The 20,493-nt window shown below is 37.5% G+C and overlaps 1 protein-coding gene across 6 annotated transcripts in view; it reads left to right on the forward strand.

The window, feature by feature from the left end:
* The window catches only part of znf532 (zinc finger protein 532), a 145,178-nt gene that overhangs the window by 11,210 nt on the left and 113,475 nt on the right, over positions 1-20,493 (forward strand). For 4 of the 6 annotated variants that reach the window (XM_028802498.2, XM_051927371.1, XM_051927372.1 and 1 more), the window contains exon 3: positions 1,759-1,847. The exons of the other annotated variants lie outside the window; for them this stretch is intronic. The gene's annotated coding sequence lies outside the window, so the exon portion shown is untranslated. The remainder of the gene's footprint in view (positions 1-1,758; positions 1,848-20,493) is intronic. 6 annotated transcript variants of the gene reach the window in all.

Raw genomic sequence — 20,493 nt, forward strand, 5'->3', positions numbered from 1 at the left:
ATCATGCCTTTTTGGTATGTCATTGTCACTTGATTTTTTTCTATTCAGTTTTATTGAGTGTTCCTGCTCACGCTGAATTATTATGCACCTTATGGTCCATGATGTCAAAGCCACAACTGACAAAAAACAGAGACAAAGGTATATATGATATTTGGAATAATTCATTTTATGACCGGTATAGTACATTTCGGAAAAACATTGTGGCACTTATACAGCATTATTCATATTCATTCGCATGCCATCTTATCAGTTTTTTTTTGGTTTTTTTTTTCCGATCTTGCCCAGTTTCCACTTTTTGGTGCATGGTGGTGTTTCTTTTGTACTCCAGGGTATGCAGAGGAAAGAATAGTACAGAGAGGTCAGTTCCGCGCTATATATAATCATCAAGTTCAAATGTTAACAGTTCCCACACACCCAAGGACCGTCCTTCCTACATTTACAACATGTGTACCTGTTGCAATGTACACACTTCTCTCTATGCTGTGGTTCCTATTACATTGAAGGGGCGCCTGACACTGACTTCTTGGAACAGAAGCTTGTCGATGTTGCATCCTCTTTTTCTTTTTCCATCGCCTTTTCTTGTTAGAAGCAACAATGAAGTTCCTCTGCAAGGTGAGCAAAGAACACTCTTCTTTTCTCAGTGGACCTGTGCATGCCTTGTACAGTACATGTGCGTTGAGCGCCGCCATGTCAGGCAAGTTGTAGCACACAGCAACCAGCCACCCGGGTGCTCCTGCTCGCACTGAATAAGCTCACGTCTTCTGGTGCATGATGTCAACGCAGCACCGGGGAAAAAAAGAAAGCAACAAATATATGACATTTTGAAGAATTCATTGTATGACTTGAATAGTACCAATCGGAAAACATCATCGCACTAATGCAATATTATTTGAAAACTAACAGCGTCAAATAGGGTGTAAATTTATGCTGGCGCTGTTAGGTAGGGTCAGATCAGGAAGGGAGGAAGGAGAGCGTGAATGTGACTGAGTGAATAAAACTTAAAATAAGCTAACTTTTACAAGTACCATAAATTTACACCCGATCTTGACCCGATATTACTAAAACATGAAAAACTTTTGTTTTAACAATTGGTTTACATAGATTGTTGTAGACATAGAACACACATGAAATTATTTCCCTATACAACTCTAGATAGCTCACTCCCAGATAATCAAGACTTGAACTGGGAGAACTTCTTGCCCTTTATGCGGCGGTGGGGGGATGGTATAGGAGGCTGCTTGCTGCTTGTGCTTATCGACACATTTACAAGACAAAAGATGCTGACTGAGAGGTGCGAAGGGATTTAAGGTGGGCCAGGTTTACAAGTTTTTTCGTAGGCTTTGGTAATTCTAGTGTTAATCCAATGGGCAGAAGTAAGCTGAATCCTATTTTGGCACCAGTAGAGGCAATTAGTAAACTTAGAGTGCCTTGACTAATACCTAACCAGACATCTTATGGGATGTAGAATGTAAACTGAGCACACCGAGAATGGGTAAATTCCACACAGGCAGTGGCCATGCTGGCAATTGAACTCAAGGCCCTGGATGTTTAAGACAGCAATGCTAGCTTGCACACCGTCATGCCACCATCTCTTATAATTTCTCCAGACTACCAGTAGATGTAATTCTATTATGTATAGAATTTATAATTCTGTGATCCCTTTATTTACAAGATGCTATTTGTTTCTGTTCTAGTATTCAACTTTGTATTCCCATTTAATAGGCAGTTTTTTCAACATTATTTATTCATTATTTATAGGTTTCCTGTGAACACTAAGCTGTTATTCCTGAACAACAAGTGTGAGAAGCCATTTCTTCTGAATTTAAAAAAATACAAAAAAGTGATCAGTGAGTATAGAATGGTTTCTTTTATAGTTAATCACAAGTTTGTGAAGTGTCTTAGATTTGAGTTTTGCTTGGTTATGGGAAATATTTCTTTAAATAGTGATGAGTGAAAGCACAATATGTACCTAGGAACTAGTCTAGCATTCCATCCTGCAGAAAAAAGAGGGATTGTTGTTTACTGTAGTATAGAAACTCTACAGCAAGTAAATACAGCTAACATTGTGGCCATTTCCTTGAATTGTATTCAGCCTTTCTTTTTTTTCCACCAAGAAATTATCCCTTTTATTTTGCCAAGGAGTTTGCTTGTCAACTGCCATGACTAGAGTATCAATTGACAGAGCCAGAATCAATGATAAAAACTTGGAAAATGTTGTGACTGCCTGCAAGACCTACTGATGCTAATGCAGTTGAACCAATTGTAGTCTATAAATTGCTCAAGAGTTTTCAGAAACATTTTCACACTTACTTTTCAAGGTGAGCATGGGAAAGGCGCTATATAAATAAAATGTATTATTATTATTATCACTATATAAATAAAATTTACTATTATTATTATTTTTATTAATCTATTTAAATATGTCTGATAATTAGACAGACTTTTAAATGGGAGAGCGACTGTTCCACCAGCCTGAGAATATTTGAATGACAGATTTTTACTAGATGCCAACTGTGCACCATCTATTTTACATATGCTTCCATATCTTCCACCAAAACAGGAGTATTGCATTCTGGCAGCAAAGAAACAAAAGACACATGGCTTTTGTATAGTTAGACTGTTGAAACAAGATTTTTTTATGCAACATGTGCAAACAGTATAAGAGATGAAATAGTATAAAGTACTGTCAGTACTGGAAATTTATTTTTTCATCTGGTTATCTTGGTAGATAAGTGTGTATTTCTTTTCAAAAACATTATAATAGATGCAAATAATCATTGATACATTTAAAGGTAAGAAGAATTTATTGTGCTCTGCAAAAATCATATTGTTTTTTTTTATGAGATTGTCAGAATAACATGGGTGTTGTTCCCAAACCTTTTTTCGAGACATTGCCATCTATTAAATTTATTTGTTGAATTTCACCAAAAGCTTACTTATTTCAAAACTACTGTACTATTGATTAGCCAAACCAGGTGTTGTTAAGGTGCAGTTTAATAAGTAAATAGCTGTATTTTATGGAAAACACAAAAACTGGGTTGTCTCAAAACAAGGTTTGGAAACGGCTAAGTTTGACAAACATGATGATTTTATAGCAGTCAGCTTTAAGTCAGTGCACAATAGCACAAGAAATGGATTTTCAATACTTGGTGTTCAAACTGACCCAAAGAAAGGAGGGGTATGAAATACATAAAATGCATTAAATCTGTCCACAAAAAAAAAACAATACTCCTAGATTACTGTCAATGGACAGAAAAAAATTCAATTAAGTGCTTGTTAAGAATCTGGGCATGTTTACATATAAGCTTCAACAATTCAAGAATTTGTAAAAGAAATAATCTTGTAGGACATGTTGCAGCTAATAAACAGTTTTTTGTGAATATCAACAAGCAGACAATATTGCGGAAGACCATCAAGAATGCAGTGATAACCACTGGCAGAAAGTATTTTGAGCAGTGAGACCCAATATGAAATATAGGTTCACAAAGATGCTAGTATGTCAAAAGAATGATTGTCAAGAAGCAAACTGATGTCTTCCTGTATCATACTGTGAAGTATTGTGGCAACTCTGTCGTGATATGGGATTCAGACACTAGTGTTGTGGATTGGATCAAAACTGTTGTAATTATTGTAAATAGGAATGTAAATATTACTGATTCTTCATCATAACCGCAATGAGTGTGAAAACAGTTTATTGGCAAAAGAATCATCTTTCAGCATGACAACAACCCACAAAAACATTTCAGGTACAATTTAGACCAAAGTCTGCAAATGGAACAATAACATTATTAGACTGGCCACCTTAGAGTCCCAGCCTCAACATAACTGAACCATTGTGGCTATAGTTGTGTAGGAAAAAATATAAAAATGCAGACAAAAGAGAAGTTATATAATTTCAGGCAAACAAGTTGTAAGAATTTGGCACAGAATTATTTATGTAAAATAAAAAAAAAAAACATATATAGCAGTGTACCAAAGAGAATTGCTTCAGTTTCATATGTTAATGAAGGTCATGCAACATACTTACTTGTTTTAAACCTTTATGTCCCTAAGGGTTTTTGCCATTATTGCGCCTAAATTATATTCCCAAAAATGAATGGCTATTATTCTGCTTATGTAATAAAGGAGCTTTAAATGGATGACGGTAGTAATTATAACACTTGAAATTTTTAAAGGAAATGTTTAGCTTTGTTTCACATCAATATCAACTAAATAAAATGCAAAAAACAAAATTGGTGTTTTAGGGAGTTCTCTCCAAAACACTATATTTTACAGTACATAACCAACTACACTTTATTTTCAAAATTTTTTTTCATGCCAGTTCCTGAAGCAATTTCTTTTTACTACAAGATAACGAGAAACCTTGCATTTTGTACAATAGATTGCATTTTTTTTGTCCTGTGATTCACACATTTTCTCCTGCTTCCTGTTGCAGCTGTTCCACAAAGATTTAGTGTGTTTTTATTTACACTGTGAGTGGTGGTGTGGTGCAGCTCTTTACAAGTACATTTGAGGGTCCTTATTGTGAAACTGAGAGTGGTAGCGCAGTGTGGTGCATTACTAATTCATTTAAATGAAGAGCGGTCTCCCCATGAAAGTTCTCACGGCCAGTGATATTCTGTTTAAAAGCAGTATTTCACCGGTATGCTGAGAAGCTGAAAAATAACATAGGGAGAATATGCAGCATACAGCATTTAGATATGGTAATTGAAATGTAAATCTACATGCTGTTACATTAACCAGTACTTATAATTTTTTTGGAAGAAGAACGCACTTCCCTAGTACAAACTTCATCTGATTGTACATCAACTAAACAAAAAGCTTTTGTGAAAAGATGCTTAAAGATTACTTGTCACATAAGCAATACATTTTCTGCGTTTTACTCCAATAGTTGTGACATGTAGTACAAATGACCAATCATAGACAACTATACATCATTAGAAAGGTCTGAAATTTAGTTATTGAATGGTAATGAGTCTTTTACTGTATGTGGCTTGACGTAGGTGGGACCTTTAATAAAAGAAGATTCACTCAGCTGTGACACACTGCTTACCTCGGTATATACATGTGCAAATTGCATACTGTACTAATGAAAGACAGCAGACAACATGGAAACTTACGATTTATTTGAAGAAGAAAAAACACCCTTGGGTGTATAAAAATACCATTATTGCATTTGATTGAGTTGTGGGTTTATTGCAACATACACAAACAACATTGAAATATGGCAGTGTCCCACCGGCAGGACAACTTGTCCATAAATGGCTACAAATATAAGACATTCTCATTACTTTATATTATATCAATGTTTTATTTATGTTTACACTAATGCTATATAGTTCATCAGTAAATAAAGACTGTCAATATAATTAGCTTCAAAAATAATTTTTAGGTGGCCTAAAAATTTCCACAGTACTATATGTCTCTGGATCCTTGTTCCTTTTTTTGGCTCAGCTATTTTTAGGTTCTCCTGCATAATTTTGTCTTTGTGCTCATTGTAAATATATATATACAGTAATCCCTCGCTACTTCGCGGATCACTTTTCGCGGATTCACCACTTCGCGGGTTTTTAAATACAAGTGATTGCCCGCCTATCGCGGAAGTTATGTTCCAGACCCATCAGCAACAGGAGAAAATCCGCGATATAGAAAGACCATATAAATAAACATTTTTATAGTTTAAGCCTTAAAATACCCATCCCACATGCTTTAAACACATGTAAACTTATAAAACACACTTTGTTAACACATATGATATGTGGATGTGGGGCTAAGGATATGAGTAACATCTCACTATTATAAAACATTTTAACTTCACGCAAGACAAGACAGTGAGACAGGAAAATTGGTGATATACAGGCTTTTAAATTATTGACACGCAGAGCGACAAGCAGCACAAAGCCAGCACAAAGTCCACTTCTCCTTAGCGTTCATTCAGCTCCCCACCCCCTTGACAATGCGAAGTGGCAGGAGCTACTGCGCCTCCGGGGAGGGGGGGTTTGAGCGAAGGTGCGTTCAGCTCTCACACACCCATACACACACACACACACACACACACTCCTCGCGCAGAGCGACAAGCAGGCATTTTGGCAGAAGCTGCACAAAGTCCATTTCTGCTCAGCCGTGAGTTCAGCTGCCCCCCTTCACAAAGCGAGTGCAGACACATTGACGTCTGATCGCTGCGTGCAGTGTGCAGTGTTGGTCTGAGGTGTTTAAGAATGTCGAAAGTGTTTAAGAGCATAGGAAGTGTTTATAAGAGCGTGGGAAAGGTTAACAAGAGAGTGAGAAAGGTTTATATGAGTGTGGGAAGGGTTTATAAAGCCTTAAAATATGTATAAATAATAAAATAAATATAGGTCGCTACTTCGCGGATTTTCACCTATCGCGGGTGGCTCTGGAACGTAACCCCCGCGATAGGTGAGGGATTACTGTATATATATATATATATATAATATACAGTACACCCCCAAAATTCACGGGGTTACATTACTAGAGCACCCGCGAATTGAGAAAAACCGCGACTTTTGGATGTGGTTAAAAAATGCCCTTTAAATGCCTATATTTATAGTTTAAACCCTAAACACAGTATTCCCCCAAAGCACTTTAATTTCGTTGCAAACTCAGCTTAATACATTAATACTTTACCTAAAAAATTACCTTAATACATTACCTAAAAACAGAATGTTAAGGTAAACCCGTATACTGTACAGTACTGTACTGCTATGTCTCCCGTGGTGCTAGAATGTAAAATACTGATGTTACCGCTATACATACTGTAATTCATACAAGAGCATTTTCTTTGGTATGCGCTGTTGTTTTCTTTGTTATAAGTAGAGTAAATACATAATAATTTAATTTAATTAAAATACAGTAAAATGTACGGGTACTCACCAATGATGAATGATATTGATGATGATGATGATGAAGTAGATGTGCAGTACGATGAAGAGGATTTAAAACTCCTCGGGTGGCGCCTCTTCTTGAGGCGCTTCTGGAGGAGTCGTATCTTTGGACGGGTCTTGTTCTGGTGGGGTTTCGTGCTGGCTTTTCTTTATAGGTTTCAGGAACATTGTGATAGGAAGTTGCTACATTGTCTCCTGTAGCGAACTGCTGTTGCAATTTCTGTGTTTTCTCATGGATGAAGTTACCATCCAAGGGGATGTTCTTCTTCCTGCAGTCAGTGATCCACAATGCCAAGGCAGATTCCATCCGGACAATATTTTTATTCCTTACAGTCGTTACCTTTTTGGCACTATCACAGAAACTTACAGATACGGTACTCCAGATCGTTGCTTTGTTCTTTTTTTATGTAGTGTGTGGTGCTTTCATTAATGCCATAGTAGCGCGCTACTGCAGCATAACTTTTTAGTTCCCGGGGCAAATCCAGTAGTTTAACTTTCTCCTGGAAGTTTTAAACTTCTTCTGGTGCTTAGGCTCAGTGCCAGAAGCCTTAGAAGGTGCAGGGCATTTCGGCGACATCTTGTGCGTTTAAGAATATCAAAATGAATACAATAACAAAATGGAAAACATAAGGACATTCAGCTGGAGACACGTCACAGGGAAAAACAGTCAGTCAGCAGCAAGGAGAAATGAATAACTCTCTCGGATGGGTTACTTTCACCATCCCAAGCCACGTTTCCCTCAGCGGTGGTAAACCCACTCACTTGGACACATTTCACATGGGAGCAATCAATCAGAAGCAAGGAGAAGTGAATAACGCTTTCGGATTGGCTAATTTCACCATCCCAAACCGCGTTTCCCATCAGCGGTTGCTTCCTGTTCTCTCTACAGCACACTATTGCCACGAAAAAAGCCATAAAAAGTTGCGGAGGATATTTGTGCTTTCCGCTAACAATTAGTAGTTGGGTTCTAAGGAAAAATCCGTTAACGACTTGAATCCGTGAACCCTGAAATGTGACTTTGCAGGAATATATATTTATATATATTTATATATATATTTATATATATATATTTATATATATATTTATATATATATATATATATATATATATTTATATATATATATATATATATATATATTTATATATATATATTTATATATATGTATATATATATATATATATATACAGTGGTGTGAAAAACTATTTGCCCCCTTCCTGATTTCTTATTCTTTTGCATGTTTGTCACACAAAATGTTTCTGATCATCAAACACATTTAACCATTAGTCAAATATAACACAAGTAAACACAAAATGCAGTTTGTAAATGGTGGTTTTTATTATTTAGGGAGAAAAAAAAATCCAAACCTACATGGCCCTGTGTGAAAAAGTAATTGCCCCCTGAACCTAATAACTGGTTGGGCCACCCTTAGCAGCAATAACTGCAATCAAGCGTTTGCGATAACTTGCAATGAGTCTTTTACAGCGCTCTGGAGGAATTTTGGCCCACTCATCTTTGCAAAATTGTTGTAATTCAGCTTTATTTGAGGGTTTTCTAGCATGAACCGCCTTTTTAAGGTCATGCCATAGCATCTCAATTGGATTCAGGTCAGGACTTTGACTAGGCCACTCCAAAGTCTTCATTTTGTTTTTCTTCAGCCATTCAGAGGTGGATTTGCTGGTGTGTTTTGGGTCATTGTCCTGTTGCAGCACCCAAGATCGCTTCAGCTTGAGTTGACGAACAGATGGCCGGACATTCTCCTTCAGGATTTTTTGGTAGACAGTAGAATTCATGGTTCCATCTATCACAGCAAGCCTTCCAGGTCCTGAAGCAGCAAAACAACCCCAGACCATCACACTACCACCACCATATTTTACTGTTGGTATGATGTTCTTTTTCTGAAATGCTGTGTTCCTTTTACACCAGATGTAACGGGACATTTGCCTTCCAAAAAGTTCAACTTTTGACTCATCAGTCCACAAGGTTTTTTCCCAAAAGTCTTGGCAATCATTGAGATGTTTCTTAGCAAAATTGAGACGAGCCATAATGTTCTTTTTGCTTAACAGTGGTTTGCGTCTTGGAAATCTGCCATGCAGGCCGTTTTTGCCCAGTCTCTTTCTTATGGTGGAGTCGTGAACACTGACCTTAATTGAGGCAAGTGAGGCCTGCAGTTCTTTAGACGTTGTCCTGGGGTCTTTTGTGACCTCTCGGATGAGTCGTCTCTGCGCTCTTGGGGTAATTTTGGTCGGCCGGCCACTCCTGGGAAGGTTCACCACTGTTCCATGTTTTTGCCATTTGTATATAATGGCTCTCACTGTGGTTCGCTGGAGTCCCAAGGCTTTAGAAATGGCTTTATAACCTTTACCAGACTGATAGATCTCAATTACTTCTGTTCTCATTTGTTCCTGAATTTCTTTGGATCTTGGCATGATGTCTAGCTTTTGAGGTGCTTTTAGTCTACTTCTCTGTGTCAGGCAGCTCCTATTTAAGTGATTTCTTGATTGAAACAGGTGTGGCAGTAATCAGGCCTGGGGGTGGCTACGGAAATTGAACTCAGGTGTGATAAACCACAGTTAGGTTATTTTTTAACAAGGGGGCAATTACTTTTTCACACAGGGCCATGTAGGTTTGGATTTTTTTTCTCCCTAAATAATAAAAACCATCATTTAAAAACTGCATTTTGTGTTTACTTGTGTTATATTTGACTAATGGTTAAATGTGTTTGATGATCAGAAACATTTTGTGTGACAAACATGCAAAAGAATAAGAAATCAGGAAGGGGGCAAATAGTTTTTCACACCACTGTATATATATATATATATATATATATATATATATATATATATATATATTTGAGTGAAAAACCTTAACTGCTCAAACTTGTTTTGCAAACCTAACTTGTTTACTGTTGCTAACTGGCTAGCTTCCTTTTAGATAAAACTAGAATTATGAATATTATTATTCTTGCTTTGTTACCTAGGACAATGTTGTTTGAATTATGTTGATTTGAAAACTACCAGTTAATTCAGATGAGTGTGTACAAATAATATAATAATTTACTTTAAAGAGAGTTTCTTTTGAGTTTGTACGTTTGTCTGTGTTTTGTAGTCCATTATGTGACATTTTGTTCTGCTTTCATATCCTAAATATACATACAGTGATCCCTCACTATATCACGCTTCGACTTTCGCGGCTTCACTGTATTGCGATTTTTTTTCATACACGCTTACGTCACTACGCATGTGCTTTTTGAGAACTTTTATCTAAGCCCCATGATGATTCCTAAACATGCTGCTTTTCCTAAGCCTTCTGACAATGAAACTAAGTGCCTGAGGAAGATGCTTACCATCCAGGAGAAGGTGAAAATGTTGGATATGATCAAAGATGGCAATACCCTACAAAAGCCTCCTCACGCATATGAAAAGACAGCGCCAGCAACTGCCTATCAAGATGTTCTTCAGCCACGCACCCAGACACCCACTGCCTACTCCTAGTACTCCTTCAGCGGAAGAAGACAACGATGCACCTGCTGAAGATACTGCACCACCTTGTCACGCTTGGGTCACAGATTTGCACAGAGACACAGGAGGTTGTAGAAAAAAAAGAACTTTATTCAAAGCACTGCAAACAATCATTTGTCCCTTTTCAAAAGTTTAAACGTGCTCCATGACAAGTCAGAGATGACAGTTCCGCCAGGAGCAGAGAATGTCTGAGAGAGAGAGAGAGAGAGAGAGAATCAAACAAAACAACCAATTCCAAAGCTGAGAGGCGCTGCACAATACTTTTAAGTAAGCGGAGTACCGCGTGAGAGGTTTATCGCGCGTTATAGCGCAAGTAAGAAGGGTAAGGAGCAATGTGAAGGTAGACTGTCAGCTGTTTCAGGGTTTTTCCCAGGGGCGTCTGTGTCCTCTGAGGGTGCGATCAGCGCTCCAGCTTACAACCTGAAGACTCTCCTACTGAGCTCGTTCCTTCATAGGTTAGTGGTTGTGTGTAAGAACTGTGTGTGTGTGTAATTAAATGTGCAGTACAATAATAATAATATGATATTTGTAACGTCTAATATGTCTTATTTTCTCTTATTTTGTCTAATATATTGGGTAATACAAGTGTAATGGTGACTAAAGGGTGTTATTTCATGTCTAGAGGGCTCTAATAATGTTAAAAAACGTATTTAGAAGGTCGTAAACAGGTTTTCTATACTCTAACTGCGAAAATATTCGATTTATAAATAAAGAATCCTTCGCGAAAATTCATTTATCGCGGCAGAGTCTGGAACGAATTAACCGTGATAAACGAGGGTTCACTGTATTAGTTTTACTAGCATATATACATTACCTGGTGAGACTTGTGTAGTCTTGTGCTTCTTTCCATGTGTTAGCTTAGTTAACTGCTTCACAAACTTTGCAATTGGCCAGTTTTGTACTGTTACGTGAGTGAGATAATATTGACGTATTGTTTTCCAATTTTATGACATTCAAAAGGGGAAGTAAGTGCATATGCAACACTAAAAAGTGTCCATTTTAAGACCCCAAAATGTAGATTTTTGAATGCAATCAACAAAGGGTAATTATACCATAATTTAATCAATCATATGGATTTTTAATGTATCCAATTCCTCTGATTCTCTAATACCTAACTACATCAGGGATAGGCAAACTACTGGCCACATGTTGTCCTTGGCATGGGTGTGAGTGGCCCATGGGCTACTTGTAGAAATCTATTAAGTTCTCACCCCTTTGAGGTCATCTTAACAAGATGATGCTACAGTTGGCTGGTGTAAGTATAATTTGTGGCTGTGCTGTGTCATTAAAAAATCAAAATTAAATTAATCAAGATTTTACCATACAAATAGGGACTATTGTAGTGCTGCCAAATAGAGAGTTAGGTGTTTGGTTTTAACACAAGAATCCCTGAAGCCACGAAAAAACTCGTGATCCCGGGCCACCTTAAATTCCTTCGCACCTCCCATCCTCAGCATCTTTTGTTTTGCAGAACACTATACACCGTCAGCATGGCACTGGCAGATCTATACACTAGCGTGGCGAATTGCTCACGTACTAAAGTGACTATAGTTGCTGGTTGTCCCATTTTACTTATGGTTCCAAGCAGAGTTGTGTTGCGGTGCAGCAGTCTATTAGCCAGTGAAAGCACTGTGAAGTAGCTGTCTGTTGTTGCGGTTCTGCATTTGTCCACAAACGGCTCCATGAGCTTTATCACTACATACTTGGAAAGTCTTTGCCCCGTGTTGTAACTCAAAACACAGTACTCAACAAAATGTTGCCAGATGTCCAAAATTGCAGCAAATCTGTTGTTTTTCACACATTCTGCATGGGTGTCTTTGTTGTCAAAGCGTAAATGCCGCATGATGGTCTGATAGCGGTCACGGGGCATCACATCTTTGATTTCCAGTACAACACATAGTTCTGAGCAGGCATCAACCACAGCACCAACTGTGGTCATCACTGCTCTTGTGAAAAGAATGGAGATATACTCCATCAACCCAGAGAGGAAAAGGCAAGTTCATTGTACCATGTGAATGTCACTGACAGAAGAAAACTGAATAAAAAAAAAAGAGCTAACTTTTACTATTTAGCCTAAATTTACACCAGGTGTTACAGACTCAAATCAAATGTATGTGTTTACTATATTATAGTAATAATAATAGCAGCTCACTACTCAAAATATAGAGAGCCAGTACTCGAACCAGGAACCTTTTGGTTATAAGACAGCAGTTCTTACCTCTGCACCATCCAAGAATATGTATCGATTGACATTTGAGCTTGGGTTTGTAACTCATTGACAGCAACATGTAAATTGAATTTTTTTTTTTTTACTTTGGTTATATTCTTGAATAAAAGCTCACGTGTTTATTTGGTATTTGGAAAAGTTTTGAAGAAGTTTCTGCTTTAAGAATGTGTTCAGCATTTCTTGCCTCGCATTTTCTTTCATCCTGCACTTACACAGATCGTAGTAGACACGGAACACACATGAGATGCATGTATTTTATTCCAAATAATAATATATTATTTACCCTACACTACTCCAGGCACCTCACACCTCAATAAAGAGACTTGCGCTGGCATAAGTTTAGGGGGGGGGGGGGGGGGTTGGGGGGGGGGGGGGGGTAGATGGGATAGCAGGCTGTTTGCTGCTTGTGCTGATTGACACATCTGCAAAACAAAAGGTGCTAATGAGGAGAGGTGAGAAGGAATTTAAGGTGGCCCCGGATTATGAGTTTTTCCGTAGGCTTCAGGGATTCTAGTGTTAACTGCTTGCTTGCCTTTGTCTTATGGACGGGCTTATTAAAAAATCTGAGTTTGATTGTGGCCGTATTTACTTGCAATGGATTTTGTTAGCATTTATACCCCTGTAGACGGAACATGGTTTGACTCTGGGTCTGTCCACAAAGTGTGGCATTTCCAAAGAGTAAGCCCTGGATTACTATGGAGCTAAAACATTTCCTGAATGAGAAAAAAGACAGTATTCAAATCCAGTGACAAAGAGGCTGTTAAGGATGTTCATCATGTGCTGAAGAAAAGAATGCTTACAAAGCTAAAACAAAAAACAGACTCACTCAGAATAACGTAAAGGATGTGTGAAATGGATGGGGCATCATTACTGGACTTTAGAGGATGTGAACAAAGCTAACTTCAAGAACCATTTTTTAATAGATTTTGCCACCTTCTTCCAATGGCCACTTTTCCCACACCATCCCTGTTACATAATCAACTCCTACCATATCAAATGGAATGGTCAGTTACATGTACACCTCTGACAATCAGTGTGGACTGTCCATATCTGAAAACCAAGTAAAGAGACAACTGAGGAAGCTATACACAGGAAAAGCTGCGGGACCAGATGAAGTCAGACCTCAGATTCCTAAGGCCTGTGCTGACCAACTTTGTGGTGTCCATTGTCGTCTGTTCTTGTGCTTCAGAAAGTTGCATTTGCTGTAGAAAACATTCTGCATTGTTCCGTTTCCAAAGAAGGCAGATCTTAGTGACTACAGACCTTTGGCCTGTACATCTCACATCATGAAGACTTTAGAGAGACTGGTCCAGGAATATATGAGTTCTCTTGTGGTAGGCCACCTGGACCCACTGTAGTTTGCCAGTTGGACATAGGAGGATGCAATTATCTATCTGCTGCACAACACATGTGGATGAGCCTGTGGTGTCTAGGATGATGGACTATCTGTCAGGAAGACTGCAGTTTGTGAGACTCAAGGACTGTGTTTGTGATACTGATGTGAGCAACACTGGAGCACCACATGGAATAGTGTGGTCTCCTTTTCTCTACATTCTGTAAACCAGACACTACAAATATAACACCAGGTCATGTCACTTGCAGAAATTCTCAGATGATTGGCACTTATGGGGTGTATTGATAAGGAGAATGAGACGGAATATAGGAGTCAGGTGTTTTGTAGTGCAAAGAGAAATGTCTGTATCTTAACATCAGCAAAACTAAGGAACTGGTTATTAACTTTTGCCACACCAAAGAGCCTCTATGTCCAGTCACAATTCAACAAGTGCATGTAAAGGTGGTCCAATCCTACAAGTACTTGGGGGTCCACATTAATGACAGATGGGACTGTTCTCGGAACACAGAGGAACTAAATAAGAAAGGGCAAAGCAGACTTTTTTTCCTTAGAAGACTGCATTCCTTTAATGTGGTAAGTGACTTCCTTCACATCTTCTATAACTGTGTGATGGCCAGTGCAATTTTCTACCCTGTGGTGTGTTGAGCTGGTAACATAGCTTCAACAGAGGCCCACTGAATCAACAAGCTGATTAAAAAGGCAAGCACAGTTGTAGGACACACTGTGGACCCCCTGGAGGTTGTAGCAAAGGAGACAATTAAAATAAAACTGAGTGCCATTGTGAATAATGCAGCATATCTTCTCTTTGACACACTAACTCTGAGTACTTTCAGCCAACGAATTATTCAGCAGAAGTGTGTCAAGAAATGCTACGGGGACACCTTTTATACCAACAGCAATATGTCTGTATAATACCTTACTTTGACTGTGACGGCCAAGTCAGAACTTTTCTTTTTTCTAAATTTCTTGCTCAATTGTCATTCTGGTATGTGTGTATGTGTGTATATTATTTATTTATTTACTTACTTCTGTATTATCTATCTATCTATCTATCTATCTATCTATCTATCTATCTATCTATCTATCTATCTATCTATCTATCTATCTATCTATCTATCTATCTATCTATCTATAAACGTGAATGAAGAAAGTTAGATGGAGAAATGTTTGCCGGTTGCTCATCAACCAAAATGGATTACAGTAATCCCTCCTCGATTGCGGGGGTTGCGTTCCAGAACCCCCCGCGAAAGGTGAAAATCCGCGAAGTAGAAACCATATGTTTATATGGTTATTTTTATATTGTCATGCTTGAGTAACAGATTTGCACAGAAACACAGGAGGTTGTAGAGAGACAGGAACTTTATTCAAACACTGCAAACAAACATTTGTCTCTTTTTCAAAAGTTTAAACTGTGCTCCATGACAAGACAGAGATGACAGTTCCGTCTCACAATTAAAAGAATGCAAACATATCTTCCTCTTCAAAAGAGTGTGCGTCAGGAGCAGAGAATGTCAGAGAGAGAGAGAAAAGCAAACAATCAAAAATCAATAGTGCTGTTTGATCTTTTAAGTATGCGAAGCACCGTGCAAGCCCAGCAAGGAAGAGAGCAATGTGAAGGTAATCTTTCAGCGTTTTTTGAGGAGCGGCCGTATCCTCTAGGGGTGCGAATAGCCCCCGTGCTCACAGTATATTTGAGGAGTTTTATTTAATACATAATACGCGCTGTGGTTGGGTAGCTTCTCAGCCATCTGCCAATAGCGTCCCTTGTATGAAATCAACTGGGCAAACCAACTGAGGAAGCATGTACCAGAAATTAAAAGACCCATTGTCCGCAGTAATCCGCGAACCAGCAAAAAATCCGCGATATATATTTAAATATTCTTACATATAAAATCCGCGATAGAGTGAAGCCGCGAAAGTCGAAGCGCGATATAGCGAGGGATTACTGTATTCCTGTACTTCAACTTGTGTTTGACCATTCTTTTTCTTTCCCCATGGCTTGATATCCAGCAAAGTAAGTGCAGTTCTGCATTGATTATAAATTGACTTATTACAATCAAAGATTTTACAGGTGTGGACACTGTCCTTTAATTACCCTTTATTTGAACCTGTGTGTGTCAACGTGTGTGTATAAAATCAGCCCCAACATTCAAGGGTATGTAAACTTTTGACCAGGCCCGATAATTTTATGCATATTGTCTGTTGCATTACAAAGCAGAATTCATTATGGCACCATTTAACAGGGGTTAATAGTTTAGGGACAGCCCTATAGCATTTCTGTAAAGAAAAATATGATCAAACTGCAAGCTTAAACAGATCAAGTGGTGCAATATTGTTTTACCACTGACATCAGCTTTGTCTAGTACCTAGGACAAAGTCTTGAAATTGTGAATGGAGGATGAAAAGTTTATCTCTAGTTTTTTTTTTTTTTTTTTTTCTTCTGCACTTTTTTTGATGTTTTGAGATATCCTGATCATAATTCTTGGGGGGAAAAACATGTCTGCTTGGATGTCTGTATCATCTAACTTTCAAACCGGACAGGTCAGAACAAATCTATTTTGGCCAGGCTGTTTTTTATGTTCATGTGAACATTTTCAGCTACTTCCCTCTAATAGCTCCTATATAGACCAGAAATAGTTGATTTATTTAAATAAATCACATGGAGCAGATGCATAATGATTATACTGTATATTTTAGTCTAGTACATAAAAGTACCATTGTTACACAAAAAATATAATTATTTTGCTTCTATTATCAAAAATATTAAATAACCACTCATATTTCAAATGAGGCCGAAATGTTTATTTGAAAAATAATTTATATTTTATGACATAAATGGAATTGAATTTCCATTGAAATTTGGAAACGTGTCAGATCAGCAGTGTCTTTAGGATATGCTTTATTAATCATCCTCTTAGCAAGAGAGTGTTTCACTCCCTACCTCTTTTTCCATACATAATTACATGCATTTTTTATGTAAATGCACATTACCATTATGTTTAACATACTTATAAAACTTTTAATTTACTATCTGTGGATGATCACATATATACATTAGCTATATATTCATTTTCTTATGGTTGGTTGATGAAGGTCATCATATTTTAATATATCTGAAATAGCTTTGCCAAGGGCAAGAGGCAGAAATTGCATAGTATATTGCATTAAATGTTACTGATCAGTAAGCAGTATATGGTGCACTTGAATTTGTGTGCTAGAAAGACTGTTTGGTAATCATTTAGTTTAAAACACAGCTTGGTTTACAACGTTTTTCATATCTACCTTTGCTTGGGCAGGATGAGACTAGAGAAACAGGACCCATTTCAATTAAAAGGTGAATTAAGCCTGTAATTAAGTTTGTTTAAAACCTAAAACTCAATCTGCAACCACTTCAGCTGCTTGTCTATGTACAATGTACATTCTCCTAGATGCATGTTTTTTTTTTCTGTCATGTTACAAGGTCCAGTTTTGGTTGAGCTTCAATCTTCTAAAAGATGGTCTTGCATTATCCTCAAACAGCCTCTGTTACAGTGAAGAATGCATTGTGAATTATTATAATGGGGAGCTGCCCAGGCCCTGACACAGTAAAGCAGCACCAAATTATAACATGTATACCAACATGCTTTATAGTTTTTATCAAGTTTTTCTGGTCAAATACTGTCTTTGGTTTTCGGCAAACATGTTTTCTACTACTGTGACCAAATAACTTTATCTTTGTCTTGTCTGTCCATAGTACATTGTTCCAGAAGTCCTAATCTTTGTTTAGGTGTCTATGGGCAAGCTTTAGTCATACCATGATGTCCTTTTTGAATTTCAAAGGTTTTCTTCCTGTCATATCTTCCATGTAGATCTAATTTGTGCAGCCTCTTTCTAATCGTAGACTTATGCATTGTGATATCAACAGTGGCAAGAACTACTTGTAAGTCCCATTATGAAATTCCAGGGTTTTTATCCTCCTTGGTGTTAACCCCAAATGTGACTCAGGCTCGGGATTCTGTCTTGTTATGGTTAAGCCCAAATTAGACTATGGGTGAGTGTAATGGTCTTCCTTACAGTGTAGAGCCCAAATAACTCTTAGGACAGTATTCTGCTGCAATCTACGTAGGTAATGAAATAACATAATTCTGCAAAAAAATCATACATACTTCCTTTCGTTTGGCCACTCTATGGTAACTCATCAATATTCACGAATGGGGCAGGTCTTCCAACCAAAACCACAATTGTAATGAAAAGTTGTAAAACCAGTTTTTAGAACAAAGTGAAACTGAACTGTTGCTTGAATCAAGCAATAGTGATGGCAATGTGAATTGGTCATCAGATATTGATACCGATTGTGAAGCTGGTACATATGGTACAGTACAACCGAACTGCTGGTGCCTGGTGACTTCGGTCATGTGAAGCTTCACTGTGGTGCGACAGTAGCTGCATTGCAAAAAGGCAAAATGATTGCAGTCAAGTGCAAGGGCAAGAAGATGTTAGCCCCCTAAGGACTGTTCACAATGCAGCAGCTGTCAAACTTCATGTCTGGGGAAATGTGGAAGTCACTATGCTTTGTGCTGTGGTAGCCTACAATAACACAATGGATACCTTGACATTAAAATTCTACAATCTTATGCACAAGCAATAGAAAAAATATAAGAAAAGTGCACAAGGAAACCTCTTCTACTGTCCCGATTTGCAACTTTGTGCTGTGCGTTGGTGATTGTTTTAAAAGCATCTCACAAGAAGGACATGAAATAAATCTGCATCAGTACAATTTTGGATGCTAGACATGCCTTCTCTACTGTATTTATGTTGATGTTTTGAAATTTTTCATGTTTCTGTTACATTTAGTAACATTTTTTTCTTTTGAAAAAAATGAAAAGTTTTTGGCTTGTTTTTCTGTGAATTAACATAACACTACAGACTTCTTTCAGCATCTTGCTTTTGTCTCCCTGGCTGAACATTCTGGGGATGCCTGAATTGGATAAGTTGGCAGTTGTTTTTACAGTGGAATGGTTGATTTCCAATTCTGTAGAAATCTCTTTAAATCCCTTCTTTGACTCATAGGCATATGTAGCCACCTTTCTGAAAGTGTCATTTTTTTTATTTGGGTATGGTGATAACACACACTTTACAACCACAAAGAGCAAAAGAAACTAAATGTCTCAGGTTTAAATAGGACAGGTTTCTTCAAGGTCCACTTTAATGGCCTGCTCTGGTATACCTCATTCTAATTTGAGGTAGTAATAAAGGTGTTGGGGTGTACTTACTTTTTCTACATGCAAAATTTGCATCTACCATCTTTTTCCGAAATTAAGACATCCCCCGAAAATAAGCCCTATCGAGATTTTCGGAACTTTTTGTAATATAAGCCCTCCCCCGAAAATAAGCCCTAGTTAAAATAATGTGAAAAAAAGAATTCGTTAAAAAATGCTGTTGATTTATTAAGTATGTTTAGCTTCCCTAATACTCGTATTTCAGAGAAATGTTTGAAATAAAATATTCCGAGAAATTCATTGTTTACCTCTACAGTTCGTTTCAAATTAATTCTTGGAATTTATCTTAAAAATACAACATAAGGCAGCATGAATACATAAATATTGTGTCCGCTCTGCTCTGCTGTGTTGTACTGCGTCGCGCGTATCGCAGAGTATGGTCGAATGAGGTGGGGAGGGGGGCATGCATATGCGGAATGCGACGGAACGCGTCGTTGGCGCACACTATAAATAATTGTTCGTTAAGGCAGCAGTCTACATTGAGCGACAGTGCAGATACAGTGTTTGTTCATTTCAGTCTTGTAAGTCTGATTATTTCCTCATACGTAATTTTATTTTTTATAAAGTGAATAATTTTTAACCGCAGTTAAAATGAGTACAAAACGAAAGAGCTATTCCGTCGAGTACAAAAAGGGAATTGTGGAAGACTCCAGGGGTGTAAATCTTGATTTATGATGATGTTCCAGAAGAAGATGACATGACTGTAATTGAATCAATTTTAATTTCTGTATTCTGTGTAAAATAAATAAATATTGAATAAAAATATATAAATATACTTTTATTTTTGTCCTCCCCCGAAAATAAGCCCTAGTGCGTATTTTGGACCAAAAAAGAAAGTAAGACAGTGTCTTATTTTCGGAAAAAGACGGTATGTTTATTTAAATTATACAATGGACTACAAAATGTAAATATGACATGATGTTTTTGTTCTATTATATTACTTTTATCTATAGGTTTAGTTTAAGTGAAGTTCAAATCTTCTTATGCCCTACATATGTTATTAACAAATTCATGGAATGTACTTATTTTTCAAGACTGTGTATGTATTTATATGTACATAGGTTGTGACTTCAGTTTCTTTTTCAGAAAGTGAAAAGGTTACCGTGGTCATTGAGGTTTTCCAAATTTCTCTTGCTCCGGTGAACATGGAAAATGTGTTTTTAGGTTGTTTTCTTGCTGTTGTGCAATTGAGTCCAAAGTCATTTCTTTGTATATTGATCAGTAAGATTTTTC

Source organism: Erpetoichthys calabaricus, chromosome 5 (genome assembly GCF_900747795.2).
Source record: "Erpetoichthys calabaricus chromosome 5, fErpCal1.3, whole genome shotgun sequence".
Taxonomy (NCBI): domain Eukaryota; kingdom Metazoa; phylum Chordata; class Cladistia; order Polypteriformes; family Polypteridae; genus Erpetoichthys; species Erpetoichthys calabaricus.